Below are 15,727 nucleotides of genomic sequence, written 5' to 3'. Positions count from 1 at the left end.
TTTTGCATGTCCTCCTGACTCCACTTTGTTACAGTTTTGACATAAATGATTCCATTTTGGTACCAGCAACCTTCACATTTCTCCCTTAGGATTAAGATTTTTCTCCAAAAAATCAGGTTTGATTGTCTTTTGATGCCAAAACCTCATCTAAGACACAACACTTTAGGGTTACAGTTGCTTATAAAAAACCTTTAGAAAGAGCATCAAAATAAAGCAATTGACTTTAAGACTTGATGTAGCCATGGTTAAAGATCTGATGAGAGTTCATTATAATGACACAATTGACATGTAAATTTGGTTATTTCCGTGGCATACAACTCTTTAACATAATAACTGAAAGTATTGCTGGCATATCGAAGATTTAGGGTCTCGTACAATCCTTGGAACACTCAATCAATAACATATCCACAAGCATAACTTAATGAAGGTTTGGCGTCACTTACTCTGTGACAATGCTTCCCATATAATTTAACATATCAAATAAGCCTGTTTAGTTTAACATCTCTCTTTCACAAGCTGAGAGGCACATCTATTGAAGTTTCTGGGGCCCAACTGGAAAATTCAAAAGTTAATTAAAGGTTAATAAAGAATTAATTTAGAACTTGATTTTGGGAAGTTTGCCAAAAATGTCAAAAGGTTTCAAACACTTAATCAAAACAGGATCACAGGAAGCTGTGAAATAATAGTTCTTTACTTAACCAGAGTGATAATTAAAAGATTTCAAAAGCAAATTCAGAAAGGTAGTATAGTCGTAGAAAATCCCAACTTGTTAATAAAGAGGACTCAGGTTTCTTAAATGATCAAAAACCTGATAAAGACAACATGAAGTGCAGGAAATTATCTGGGTAAAACACGGAATCTTTGTTTTCTAGGCCAATTACCTCAAGAATAAAGAAAAAAATCTTACAATTTCCTATCAAGAGCAGACGACTATTCTAAGAAAACGTTGTTTTAACAGAGAGGACCAAATTCTGATTTTGTATCAGTGTACTTCCGATACTAATGCTTAATTTTTAGGAAAAGTTTGTAATTAATTTCTTTCTAGTGTTAGTCAGCCTGATCACATGCACAATTACTTTCACAAAACTCATCTTCCACAAACCTTTTGTGATGCTCTCATCTATTCAGTTTTATGGATATCATTCCTTCCTTCGTTCATTTTGAAACAGCCTTTAAACTAGACAAAATTACTCTTTTCCTCAACAAAAAACATATCCTCATGTAAGCTTCATTTACCGAAACCATGTCTCATTTTTATTGCATAAAGAGTTGTCATTATTTTAAGCTTTAAGTATCACACATTAATTAGAATTTTTAACTTTTAGTAACCTTAATTTCCAGTGAAAACTAGCAAGCATTGCAAACTGTCTTATATTATCATTTATCATTTTATAATTTCTAGAAACGTATACTTTCTTATAAAACAAATTTATGTTTACTAACAGACCCAAATATACTTAGGTTTTTTTTATACGGTATAAAAGCAAAATGTCAAAGTACATATACTTTTAACTTAGGATCGGCAATTAATGTTTTGGTATTTTAACTTACTTAGAAATAACCCAGACATTTAGTGAGTATCTATTACTTAATTTTACCTTCAAGTTTTGAGTTACCGAAAAGATTTTTGAAACTGTGAAGAGTTCATTTATAAATGTTTATCCTTTACACATTTACCTCATTCAATCTTTCTTAACAATTCTATTTTAATTTCTCATTAAAACAAGGCTAGCCATCATCTTAAGTCATATCCCTATTCACCATTTTTACAGCACGTGCATGTCAGGCAGTCATCACCAAAGCAAGAACCCTAAAGTTAAATACATGGTTATTTTGCTGGTAACTCAGAAGACACAACTGTTTTCATTAAACCAATAATATTAAGTTTGTCTTATTTACCAAAGATTTAACCAAGTCATGTGAACCTGAAAAGCATTTTGAATTAATTTCTGTATTTCTAGCAGTTTTTGGTATGTTCATTTATCTCTAAGACAATTTGAATAAGATGATTTGAATAATAAAGTCTTTTACTAGAAAAGTAAAAAAGGCCTCGAAGATTTGCTCAATTTTTAAATAGTCAAAAATCGCGCCTACAAAAAAGGAAGCAGATAGAGTGAGTAAAGCATATAGTTGGCAAGTTTTTGAGAAGAGGGGTTTAGTTGACAGAAGTTCCCATGAGAGAAGCAGGATCCAACAGAGAGAACAGAGAGGCCATAAAAATTATAGTCTGAGTATCAGCTTCTAATTAGAGTTCTTACAAAAATCCTTTTTAAGTATTATAAATATCAGATTTCAGGGCCGGCCCTGTGGCTCACTTGGGAGAGTGCGGCGCTGCACCGCGGGTTCGGATCCTATATAGGGATGGCTGGTGCGCTCACTGGCTGAGCGCGGTGCGGGCGACGCCAAGCCAAGGGTTGCGATCCCCTTACTGGTCTCACACACACACACACACACACACACACACACACACACACACACACACACACACACACACACACACACACACACACACACAAAGATTTCAGCTGGGATAAACAGCAAATATTCCTGGCAGTACTGAATTCTTTCTGTCTTTCTGAGTATATGGTTCCATTTTAGCTTAGGAGAGAAGGCTAGACAAGCAAACAAAGAAAAGTTGTTATGCTCCAAATATGCAAATAATTGAAATTAATTCTTGCAAATATTTGTCTCCTAAGCTAAAGGAATTTAATGAGAAAAGGAATTTACAGTGAGTTTAAAGAATGGATTCGGTTTCGGTAATGGGCCACAATAATCAACCACATTGTATATCGACAAAATAAAATTTAAAAAAAAAATAAATAAAATAAATAAATACCTGGGGGGGGGAAGAATAGATTCTAACTTTATTTATTTATTTATTTATTTTTAATTTAATCATAATTGATTATACATCTTTGGGGGTTCAACGTTGATGTATGTTGATCCCATCAGTATTATTAGCATATACATTATTATAAATCGTACTTTTTATGTCCCTTGTCCAATCTCTCCCCATTACTCCTCACTCACTCCCTGCTCCCACCTCTGATAACCCTAGATTTCTTCTCTCCTTCTGAAAGAGTGATGGTTACTCTGTTGATTTGTTGTCTAGATCATCTGTCCAGTGCTGAGAGAGGTGTGTTCAGGTCCCCCACTATTATCATAGAGCAGATGCTGCTTCTGTCACTCTGGAATGGGCTTTGGGGAGAGAGACATCCTCTTCTTTTCTTTGGTCTCTGCTGGTGACTCTTCTTGTGTCAATGCACTCCAGTGGCTGGTGGGCCATCTGCCTGGTGGTTGTGGAGTCTAGCCACTTTCTCAGCAGCCATGGCTCTTGTCCGGCTGTGGTGGGCTACCCACATGGGAGTGGTGTTTCTGGCTTGCTCCTTGCCTGGTTGCAGGAGGAGGGGTCAGTCCCTGGTTCGATCTGTTTTTACATTCTAAGATGTTGCAGAGCAGTTGGGTTTGAGGGGGAGAGGGGAAGGGGGACGGAAATAGGGTGGGAGAAGGAGGAAGGTGTGGGGGCATGGTTGAGGACTGTGGCACCCCCCTCATTCCTGCAGGAGAGACCAGGGGGCTTCCAGTGGTGGCTTGGTCATTGCTGGGCTAAATGCAGATGTCAGGAGGGTGTGGCCAAAGCCCTCGGTCCCCCACCGTCCAGGTTTGGGAGCCCAGAGCACTTCCTGCAGTGGCTTGGTGGTCATTGCTGGGCTGGTTATGGGTGCTGGCGGGGGCATGGCTGAGAATCCTTGCCTTCCCCCTTCCCTGGCTTGGGGGCCCAGGGGGCTTCCAGTCCTTCTAGGTTTTATAGGTTTTCTTTGGTGAAGTGAGGCCTTTACTAGTTAATATCAAACTTTGTCTCTGGCCTGTGGTTATTTTGTTGGTTTTTTTTTCAGTTCTGTGTTGGATTATTTGCTGTTCCCACCACTAAACTCTGCACTGGAACTAATTTGTTGTCCTTTGCTTACATCTAAAATGAAGGAACTTCCTAGGGGGACCAGCACTTGAGCCCTGTAATTGAGCTAAATTGCTGCTTTGCTGCCGATACCCTGGGGAAAGCTTTTTGTGCAGCTCAGGTTTTAATGATTGACTTTGTAGGTACTTCTGGGTCTCATTAGACTAGTACACCTGGGTTGTGTGGAAACTCTGGTCTGGCCCTGAGTCATTTCAGCAAACTGCTCTCCCTGCAGTTCTATATTCCTGACCAGTCTATACAGAGTGGTCCTGTGCTGACTGGGGGGCAGATCAGCTGTTCATGCTGTGTCCCAGTGTTCCCCTGGCGTGTCCGTCTCCCCCACTGCACACATTCCAAACACTTCCCATGGGACGGGCCATGTGCTGGTCCCTTGTGATGATTCACCAGCCTCTGATTGGCTCATTTTTTCAGTTGTTGTGGCTCCTTGCTCCTATGTGGGTCCATGGGAACCATGTTAGTGGTTTTGCTGACCTGAGGGCCACCACGGCTCTCTTCTCCCTTGCCACCTCCAAGCAACTTCATATGAAGGGCACAGCTGTGGCTTTTGCCAGCTCTTGCTCCGTGTACTCACCAGCTCCAGCCTTGAAGTGGGTGGGATTTGAAATGGTAGGAGTGGTCCTTTCTTTCTCTCATAGTGGCTTCTCCTGCCTTTATGTACTCCATAGGTCTCTCTTCCTCTTCTCTTGAGCTCTAGCAGCCCCAGCTTGGCAGTTGTTGCTTTTTCATAGTTGTAAATTGGTTCATTTGTGGGGGAGAGTGATGCTGGGGACCGCCTATTCTGCCTCTTGACTGGAAGGTCCTGGTAGTTGAATTTAAGTCTTCCTGAGATGTTGGGTACTTTAGAGGAACTTAACTTTATTTTGATTTCTGCTTTTTTAAATCTTGCTAAGGGATCCCTAAGGCTAGCCATTATACTCTTTTGTGTCTTTTTGTTTGTTTGTTTTTGCAATTAGTCACTTTTTATTTGCTTTCTGTAAAGAGTCTTTTGAAAGAGGCAATGAAAAATTTTGGAATATTTTTTAGAAGATTTTGCATATCAATTGTCATCGCTGGGTGGCCTAATTTGGGAGCCCTTATTTTTAAATGCATTATGTTCATATAGAACATTCCATATATGGCTATTATAATTTTAAATTATCTTTGGTATAATTTGTCCATCAGTTTAAAAATATGGATGAGAATGGGCCATAATGTTTGAACATGTAGCAGGCAGGAGTCCCTGTCATTGCATGCTTTAGAATTTTGGGACCTTACTCTTCTTAATTTCCTGAGAGCAAAAGGAAAAACTCTATAGATATACTAGCCACAAATTGGGTGCAACCCATATGTCTGATCAGTCATTTTCCTGGGGGCTCCCAACCTTTTGATTATGTTCCTGCACACACAGGCTCATTTTCCTTTGTGCCACAATAGAGGGAAAGTCAACCCATGCCCATTATTAGAATGTTATTTTGCTCTTAGAAGATGTTCAGAAACAAGAAAAACCTAACTCCCCCAAATTTTAAACCAGGCAGGCAGATCAAACCTCAAGAGCACACACCAGAAGGACAATGTCTTTTAGGCCTTTACAAAACTGTTACACTTCTCTCTGTGTAACGGAGATGCAAAAAAGAATTACTCAAAGCACCATGAATGCCACGAGAAGCCCGAAGGGACTGCACCTAAGCAACTCCTCTGTTAGAAGGAGAAAACTGGGTACAGCCCTGATTCAAAGTTAGCTTCTGTTTTTTATTGTAAAGACAAGTTTCACAAGAAAAATCAGTTGATCCAATCATTACAAAAGGACACAAAGGCATGGGCAGTGTTAGAAAAGTTATCTATGGTTAAATACAGCTTAAACAATGGAAACTAGTAACATCATTAAAATTAACAATGTGACATTCCAAAGTACAATTAGTGAAAAGCTAAGTTGGTTAAACTGTGATCATTATCTAGAGTATAATCACTCTTTAAATGATTTAAGCAAGAGCTGCATTCTTATAATAAAATCTAAGTATAATTATCTTTAAAGTTTCCACCAACAGATAGCTTGCCCCGAGCAAACACTTTTTCACATCTTTTCTTTCAGCAATTCTTAAAATCTCTTAACAGGATCAGTATGACAACCACCTGTTAGCTCTAAAATCATTAAAGTATACAATCCCATAGCTAAGCAGTGATTAGAGTTGATTAGATGGGCTTTTGCCCTCTGGCTGTAGGCCATTGCCTCCTACCCGAGGGCTTTTGCCCCATACATGTATTTACCTAAAGACCCTATTCTAAAGATCAAATGAGGATCAAGATTTCTAACCCTCCACACAAAACCAGATCCCAAATAAAGTCAGAGCTCAACCAAAAGAAGGGAGCCTGAAATCTGAGAGGAGACTCACCAGGGTGAAAGGGCAACTCATGGAAGTGGGGAGTGCAAGGGACTTGGTGGGTACTGCACATGGCTCTGGGGACTACCAATCTGTTGGAAGTGAGCTCACTTGCATTCCATTTTTGACACCAGATTCTGTCAACCTAAAAAGAAATGCAGAGAGACAGGTTCTCCAGTACAAATAAGTTTGAGAATAGCAGAGGGGTTATAAGCCTGGGCTATGCATGCTATAACAGATCATAGGCATATCCAGTGGGGTTGGAGCAAAGGGGAAGACAAAAAGAAGAAGTCCACATAAACTGCTTTGAAACAAAGTCCATAGGTCACAGAAGCTCATTGCAGGAGTTGGTGTTTGTTCATTTGCAGAGACAGCCACTGCTAGGTAAGTACCCTTGTGTACATGACTTACCTGGAATGCTGAAATCTTGAGGAAGGTCTTGTGATAAGTTCTATTACAGGGTACATGCAGGGCATGTAGGACACGTGTGGTATGTGAGACATGTAGGAATTTTTTTGTGATAGGCAGGTTATTGGCATGCATGTGAGAGTTCCTTTATTCATGCCCTTCTGACTCCATTTTGTTAGAGATTTGACATAAGTGACTCCATTTTGGTACTGACAATTTTCACAATTCCAGTTAACTGAGGATTCTAATTGAATGGATTGCAGTTGATTTATTTTGCAAATAGTGGGGCCTTAAGACAACTTTATGAATGTGACCCATGTTTACTCATTCCGCAAATCAGAAAGTTATACCTGTTGTAACCAATCCTGAGGTTAGTTCAAATGTTATAGCTGTTCTATTACCTTTTTAGTTAACAATTTTTCTAATAAATTGACCTCGTTTAATTCCCTTGGGAATCTTTTTTGCTATTGATATATTTGCATGGCTGCTACTTGTTGTAACAAGGTTTGCCTGAAAGATAACAACATGGATGTATGTAGCTGTGTGGCATGCTTTGCTGAGAGCAGGGAAAATTGTTTTAAGCCGTTCCATCTGCCTTCTTTCCTGGTTGTGATGCAAAACACAATCTGTTCAAAGAAAGCAGTGTAGGAAGTGACTGTTCCTCAGCCTCACCAATCAATATGTCAGTACCAGGAAAACAGACTTAAGTCAGTAACCCAAATCCCACGCAGAGCCAATTCTTTCTGAACAATAGCTGTTACCAACACTTCAGGAACATTAGGTGCTCAATTCTAAGTATAATTGTTGGAGCTCAACCCCAAGTCAGGCTTAATTAAGTAATTAATTAATTTTATTCTGCCTCATTAAAAAAAGGACTTTTTAATGAGGGGCTTTATAATTTTAAATACAGTGAAAATGAAGAATTTAAACAGAGAGACTAGAACCTAGTTATGACAAAGTGGGAAATATTCTATCAGGAATGTGAATAGTTTGAGCATGAAATTTAATCCTGGGCTTCCTAGCACTCATGGCAAAAATAGAAATGATAGGCCATATGAATTTCATTATCTAATTAAAAAGGAAAAGAACAAGAAATAACAGCAGCAACATTTTTTTTTTTTTTTAGATGAAGCATTTTTGTTTGGAGGAGCAAACATTCACTTGGCATTACATTAGTAGAAAGTTAGATTTTATAAATCTTCATGTAAAGAACTTGGGGTTGGGCCGGCCCCGTGGCGCACTCGGGAGAGTGCAGCGCTTGGGAGCACAGCAGCGCTCCCGCCGCGGGTTCGGATCCTATATAGGACTGGCCGGTGCGCTCCCTGGCTGAGCGCAGTGCGGGCGACACCACACCAAGGGTTGCAATCCCCTTACCGGTCACAAAAAGACAAAAAAAAAAAAAAAAAAAAAAAAAGAACTTGGGGTAACTTGCTCAGAGATGTCTTCAATTGTCGTTGTGCAGAAGCAAAAACGGTCTAGGTGGTCTAGGTCTCACCATGAAATCACGGAAGCATGAATCAATGATACTTCTTCTGAGGAGAGCAGTCAGTTGATAGCTAAGCTCCAGCATCGATGCCTGGTCCCATGTCACATTTATATTTAACTTAGGTTCAGGGCTGGAGGTGGTTGCTCATAATGACTTGACTTCCAGAAAGATGGGTTTTAAAGACACAGGTAAAACAAACAAGCCAGCTTGAGCAAGCCACCAGAAAACCCCTGTGCCTTCTTTTCCCACTGGTTGCTCAATACTGTATTTACCCCCCTGTGTGATGCTGTCAAGAGAGAAAGTAAAATAACCAGGAGCGTCTTGGCCAAAGCTGACACGAAGACTAGTACTGACCTCATGGACGGAGCAGGAGCTTCAGCTGTCGGGAGGAAATTCCCGGTGTGCACATTTTGGCATTTCCACCTAGAGTGTGGTCTTGCTGGGATGGTAGAAAACAGCCAGGCATGGCATTTATGGTAAGAATGATCCCTGCCCAAAGGTGAATGTCCTGACCCTGGGCATTTGCTCCTGAATCAGCAGACAAACTGGCCCAGTTCCTGTGTTTAACATCGTATACAAAGGCAACTTTTCTGATACCCATTTGCAGGAGGTTCACGTAGCTTGCTTTCCTGCCTTCTCTCATCTGGTACTTTGACAACCAGCTGCAAACATCTGCATTGCAATTGCCTATTGAGAATGTTTAAGCACCATAGTGACCCCTATCACTCCTGTAGGCCATTTTCAGGGGAGCTTCCTGCTTGTCTGGACTGATAATCAGTGTGTCTCACAAGGGAGGGGACACAGAATTAAATGCAGACATTCCATATCCTGCTTCCAGCCTTCTTAATGAGAAAGTTTCTACTTGTGGGACAATTCAGCAATGGATCCTTTTCAGCTGTGTGCTCTTTGGAGGGCACAGGTTCCTTCCTAGGGTGCCAAATGGATGGCAGGGATGATGAGTGATTGTCTTCTCTCTAGGACGGCGTGCTGTTTTGATCAACAGAAGGACATGAGTTGGTTTTGGGAGGCAGGGGGCTGGGGCTGTTTCCTTGTTGCCAATGTCAAGTCAAAGGACAGGAGGTGAGTTTCACAACTTCCACAGTGTGTTAAACTGGAATTCTGAGGCACCTCACACGGTTCTGAGCGTGGCAACCATGGGGTTTTCCTTGTCTGAGTGAGACAAGTGAGTCAGCTCTCTAGCTAATTTCCTTTCTCGGCTCTTGACTCTAAGTCTTAACTTTGCTGTAGAAAAAAAAAAAAACACTTCTTAGAAATGGGCATCACTTAGCTGAGCCATTTACAAGGAAGCCAAATATCCATGCGGAAATTCTCTAGGCTCCACCAGAGGTCCATGGAGTAACATTAGTAAAAATATTAATAATAATGGCTATTACTCATAATCCATATTCCAGTATAATCCTATTAATAAGTTGTTGAATTCAGCTTATTAGTATTTTGTTGAAGACTTTTGCATCAATAGTCTCAGGGATATTAGTCTGTAGTTTTCTTTTCTTGTAGTGCGTTTGTCTAGCTTTGCTATCAGGGTAATGCCCGCCTCATAGAATAAGTTACGAAGTGCTCCCTTCTTTTCAATTTTTTTGGAAGAAATTGATAAGAATTAGTGTTAATTATTTTTTAATTGTTTGATATAATTCATCAGTGAAGCCATCTGGTCCTAGGCTTTTCTTTGTTTGGAATTTTTTGACTACTGATTCAATCTCCTCACTATAATTATAGGTCTATGCAGATTTATTTCTTTGAGATTCGGTATTGGTAGGTTGTATGTTTCCAGGAATTTGTCCATTTCATCTAGATTATCCAATTTGTTGGTGTACAATTGCTCATAGCACTCTGTTATAATCCTTTTTATTTCTGTAAAATCAGTAGTGATTATTTTACATTCTCTTTCATTCCTGATTTTAGTTATTTAAGTCTTCTCTCTCTCTCTCTCTCTCTTCTTTTTTTCCTTAGTTGATCTAGCTTGTCTCTGTGAATTTGACTATTCTAGGACCTCATATAAGTGGAATCACACAATACTCATCCTTTTGTGTCTAGATTATTTAATTTAGCATAATGTTTTCAAGGCTCATCATGCGGTAGTAACACTTTTTTTAAAAAAGTGCATTTACTTGAAACAAATATGTAGAAGGAATTAAACACTATCTAGTTATTTTTAAAGATGGTGAAACTGAGCAGAGTGGTTAATTGAGTTGTTCAAGGGCACAGGCTAGTTAGAGGTAGGGTAAGGGATAGAGTTCAGGTCTTCTAATCTTTGGGGTGTTCTCTAAGCCTCCCATGGGTCTGTAAATGGGCAAAAGCAAATAAGATATTGAACAGGGTCAAAATTATTAGTCTTTAGTGATAAGTTAACTGTAGTACCTGTATTTCCCCTAATTTTTAGGTGGGGAAGAGGAGAGGCTGGTGGTGTCCATCTTCTCTAGTTTCTTGGAAGCTTCTGCTCTCTCCTCCCTACTTAAGATCCCAAAGCCTCAGGTTCCAGTCCTGGTTCTGCCATTTGTGCCCTTGAGCAAAGCACTTAATCTCCATTTCTTCACCAATAAAAATGTTGATGATAATATCTTCCTCACAGGGTTGTTGTGATCTGGTCCCCCACTGGGTACTCATTAAGTGAAAGCTAAGATGATGATTATGATGCATAAAACAAACAAAAAAACACCAAAACTTCTTTCCTCTCTTGGGATAACAGCTGCTTCTCTGAGCTGTCTTGGACCTTCATATCCTTAAGTGTTCCGCCTGTGGAATGACACAAGGTAGGTTTATCAGTCTTCTGTACAGCAGACCTTTAAATATTGTGGACCACCATCACAGCTCCCCTAAGTATCCTCATATACATCAGCCATCCTCTTACACAATTTTTTTCACTTCCTCCATAATGCCTAGTAGGTGCTTAGTGGGTTGAGTTGATGAATTAATAAATGAATGAATTATGACATAGCATCCATTTTCCTTCTGACCTTGGTCATCCTTCTTTGGACAGGCCCCAGTGTCCCAATATCCTTAAAAGTGTGGTTTCCTGAATTGGGCACAAGACTCCACATGAATCTGAGCCATCTGGAGACCAAGAGTTGTCACCGTCTGTTTGCAGGACACTCTGCTTCTGTTCAGGCATCTACGAGTTGTACGCCTTTTCTTGGCAGATGTGTCCTTTCCACTGTTGACTCATACTGGGCTTGTGATCAGCAAAAACACCCAATGATATTTTTAAATGTTTATTACCATTTTCCCCACTTGATTATAAAAGAAAAGGATTTTGGAAAGATATAGAAATGTAAAAATAAAAAAACCCAACCATTGACATATCTAGTGTTCAGTCCTGCCTTCTGGTCTATTTGCATGTGTATAACTTTAAAAAAAATTCAGATAATATATTTCATGTCATAACATGTTCTTTAAAACCTCGTTTCATAATGAGGTTCTATAAAATCAAAAGGGAATATAAAATTTACCCATTTAGTGTGTATTTTACCTTAATATTCTGTTGTGTAATTTATTTAACTATTTTGCTATTGTTGGACTTTTCAGCTGTTTGGTATATACCACCTTTTTAAATCTCTCTGAACCTAAATTGTATTTCACAATTTATCCACCATTATTATACAATCTCCCAACATTCAACTTATTTTTGGTTGGTTTTACTTAATTCCCTCATTCTTATCAAAATTTCCATAAACCCCATTTTCTTCACTTAATATATTAGACATTCATCTCAGGTTTGAGTCAATATAAGCAGGTGTTATAATTTCACTTGAGTCTTTACTAAAAATACTGAACAAGACAGGACCATGGGCAGAACTCCCCATAGAACTTTCTCTCGGTTGATATTAACCACTTAAGGGAAAGGAAACTTACATTTTTTTATTATTACAGTCTTTGCACTTTAGAAATTGACATTAATAGAGGTTATATCACATAAATTCAAGTCTGGCTGTAACCAAAGCCCACTTTAATCATATGTTATATTTAGTTTTATAGTTAGTCTTAATAAGTCTTGATATCTTTTTCTTCTTGATGTCTTTTTCTTTTTCTTCTTTGTCATTATCTTGGCCAGAAGTCAGCAAACTCTGGTCCACAGGGCAAATTTGGCCCACTGCCTGGGCCAAATTGTAATAAAATAATAAAATTTTATTACAGCACAGCCATACCTTTTTTTTAATGTACTGCCTATGGTTGTGTTTGTGTTATGAAAGCAGAACTCAGTGGTTAGGACAAAGACTGTAGGGCCTGTAACTCTTAAGTATTTACTATTTGGCCCTTTATAGAAAAAGTTTCCCAACCCCTAGGTCTTGGTTATTCTAGGTCCTTTGTATATGTATGTTTTTAAAATCCTGCTGTGATTTTAATTGAGATATCATTCAATCATTAGATCAATGCCTGGTTACAATATTGCATCTTTCAATACACAAATATGATGTCTCTCTCGATTATTTATGCCTTTTAAAATTTGTCTCAGCAATGTTTTATGGTTTTGTTTTTTTTTTTTGTCGTTTTTTTCGTGACCGGCACTCAGCCAGTGAGTGCACCGGTCAGTCCTATATAGGATCCGAACCCGCGGCGGGAGCGTCGCCGCGCTGCCAGCGCAGCACTCTACCAAGTGCGCCACGGGCTCGGCCCAATTTTTTATGGTTTTAGTGTAGCCCTTGTGCATCTTTTAATCGATTTATTGAGGTATCTGATGTTTTTTGATATAATAAATGATATTTTTAAACTTTTATTTTGAAATAATTTCAGACAAAGAAATATTACAAAATTAGTACAAATAATTCTTTTTAAAATTTATTTTTATTAAATCTTACCATTATTATTAAATCAAAAAGGACACATCAAATTTAATTTAAAGAAAAAAATCAGAAATTGTCTGCAAGAACAATGGAGCAAACTAACTCCTGAAAAAGTGTTTTGCATCTTGCTGATCACATTCATTGCAAGGGTTGGAGAAAAATAAAAATGCCATTTAGCTCAAGAAGTTATAAGCTATCTGCAAATCAACTCATTTCAGGAGTAGAAGAATCCTTGGTTTATTTCTTAATATCAAAATGTATGCAGGTTTCTCTTTTGAATGTTTTGTAAATTTAAAGAGGCAATTGTACAAAGTCTCCTATTTCCTATACAGGCTATGTTTCAGCCAACTCTCAATGGAGGGACAACTAGTACAATACCATCTCCATGGAAAAGGAGCATCGTAATATTCTGTTTCATCGATTTATATATCTCTTCATATGTTTGTTTTTTCATCAATTTCTATAGCAGTCACAGTTTCTTCCACATCTCCTATTATCATATTTAAGTGTTGATCATAAGTATGTAATCTGCCTCAAAGCTCTTGGTCATTTCTCATTTTCACATAAATTCCCTCATCCAGGCTGAGCCTGATGAGATCCAGGGGCTCCTTGCTGCTGGTCCATGTCACCTGCCATGTTTCAAATCTGCCTAAATTTATTTTTTAATTGAAACATAATTGACCATACATATTTATGGGGTACTGATTTGACTATCAGTATTTGTGTATAACATGTGATGATCAAATCAATATTATTAGCATGTTCATTATTATAAATCATAATCATTCCTTGTGTCCCTTACCCGATTTCTCCCTAACCCCTCTCCCCAACCCCTGCTACAAAGAATTCTGTATTCTTCACCCAGTTTCCCTAAATGTTAACATTTTGTCACATTTGTTTTTACCATTCTCTCTCTCTCTCTCACACACACACAAACACAACACATATTATTGGTAAGTAGTATTTTTAAAATCTTATTTTTCAAATGTTGCTAAAATATAAAAATAAAATTGATATTTTATATTGGCCTTGTAGTTAGAGGCTTTGCTAAGTTTACTTGTTAATTCTAGTATTGAATTCTTTAGCTTTTCTACATGTCATCTGCAAAAAATGACAGCTTTCTGGCTTCCTTTCTAATCTTCTTTTATTTCTTTTTCTTGACTTGTTGCCCTGGCTAGGACCTCCAGTGAAGTGTTGAATAGAAGTGGTAATGGTAGACATTTCTGTCTTGTTCTCAAACTCAGAAGAAAAGTGTTCACTATTCTACCACTAAATTGGGTGTTAGCAATAAGTATTTTGCTGATATTATGATAAATAACTGCTACATTCAGCAATATGGTCCATCTCATAGTTATAACAATGAGCTAAGAAATCTAGAAACAAAAGAGTACATTCTATATGATTCCATTTATTAAAAGTTCAAAGGCAGCAAAACCAATCAGAATAGTGGTTTCTGAAGCAGGAGATTGACAAGGAAGGGACATGAAGGAGCCTTCTGGGGAGGTGGAAACGTATATCTTGATCTGAATGGTGGATACAGACATATACATGTGTAAAAATTCACTGAGCAGGGCAGGCCCCGTGGCTCGCTCGGGAGAGTGCGGCGCTTGGGAGCGCAGCAGTGCTCCCGCCGCGGGTTCGGACCCTATGTAGGGTTGGCCGGTGTGCTCACTGGCTGAGTGCCGTGCGCAGACGACACCAAGCCAGGGGTCGCGATCCCCTTACGGGTCGCAAAAAAAGACAAAAAAAAAAAAAAATTCACTGAGCAGTATCCATACAAAGAATGCACTTTAATAACAAATTTAAAGTTGTGCTTGAATGGAAAACTCAGAATTCTATGTGTTTTACATAGGACAAGTGTTTCCATCGGCAGCAGCTGTTATTTGTCAGCTGACCCATACTCCTTTGGCTTATTTCTGAGGCTCTTGTGAGAGGTTTTGTCAAACGTCCTTTCTAAGATTCAGCTGCACTACATTCATGGTAGTTCTTCTCCAACTTTTTTTTTTTTTGCCTTATTGTCCACGCCTTGAAAATTATTATTTCTTTGAATTTTTAAAATACCTTCTACCAGCCAAGGAGATTTGGTGGGATTTATTTTCAGTAGTTTCTGTTACTAAAATTGCAAGCATTTGGACTATGCTTTTGAAAACTCCCCTGGAAATCCTGATAACTTTCAGGGGTGCCTGCCCACATAGCTTGAGAATGACTGGTCCACCGTGTCTCCTGAGGTAATAATCCTTTAAAAAAAAAAAAAAAGATGATTTGCAAATGACTTGTTCTTGGTGAATTTGCATTGGTCCCTAGAGGTCAAGGCACTTATAGATCATCTACTCAATGATCAGTCTAGAATTTTTCCAGGGTTGGGCATTAAGCTCCCTGTTGGTGAGAATTCCCACCTGCTCTAATGACATCATAAACTCTAGTAAAACCCCATCTGGACTCTAACGTACATTGGTCAGTTGCCTTTTTAGCATGAACCAGTTTAAATTTGGCTACCTGCTATGTGTAACTGAAAACATCCTAACTGATACGGAAAGGAAACTAACCCTGAGCAATTATCATGTGGCAAGCATTTCAGAGCCACTGACATTTAAATCTGAAATCAACCAAATGAAGTAGACTCTACTCTGCCATCTAATAGATGAGAAAATTGAGGTTTTGAGAGAGCAAATGCCCTGCCCTAGCTGGGGGAGTCAGAATT

At 38.8% G+C, this 15,727-nt stretch overlaps 1 pseudogene; it reads right to left on the bottom strand.

Moving 5' to 3' along the window:
- Window positions 1-13,366: 13,366 nt before the first annotated feature.
- On the bottom strand, window positions 13,367-13,662 carry LOC134389537 (U6 snRNA-associated Sm-like protein LSm3; annotated as a pseudogene).
- Between the last annotated feature and the right edge of the window lie 2,065 nt (window positions 13,663-15,727).

The sequence above is a fragment of the Cynocephalus volans genome, chromosome 10 (genome assembly GCF_027409185.1).
Source record: "Cynocephalus volans isolate mCynVol1 chromosome 10, mCynVol1.pri, whole genome shotgun sequence".
Taxonomy (NCBI): Eukaryota; Metazoa; Chordata; class Mammalia; order Dermoptera; family Cynocephalidae; genus Cynocephalus; species Cynocephalus volans.
This window is presented reverse-complemented; position numbering and strand designations above follow the sequence as displayed.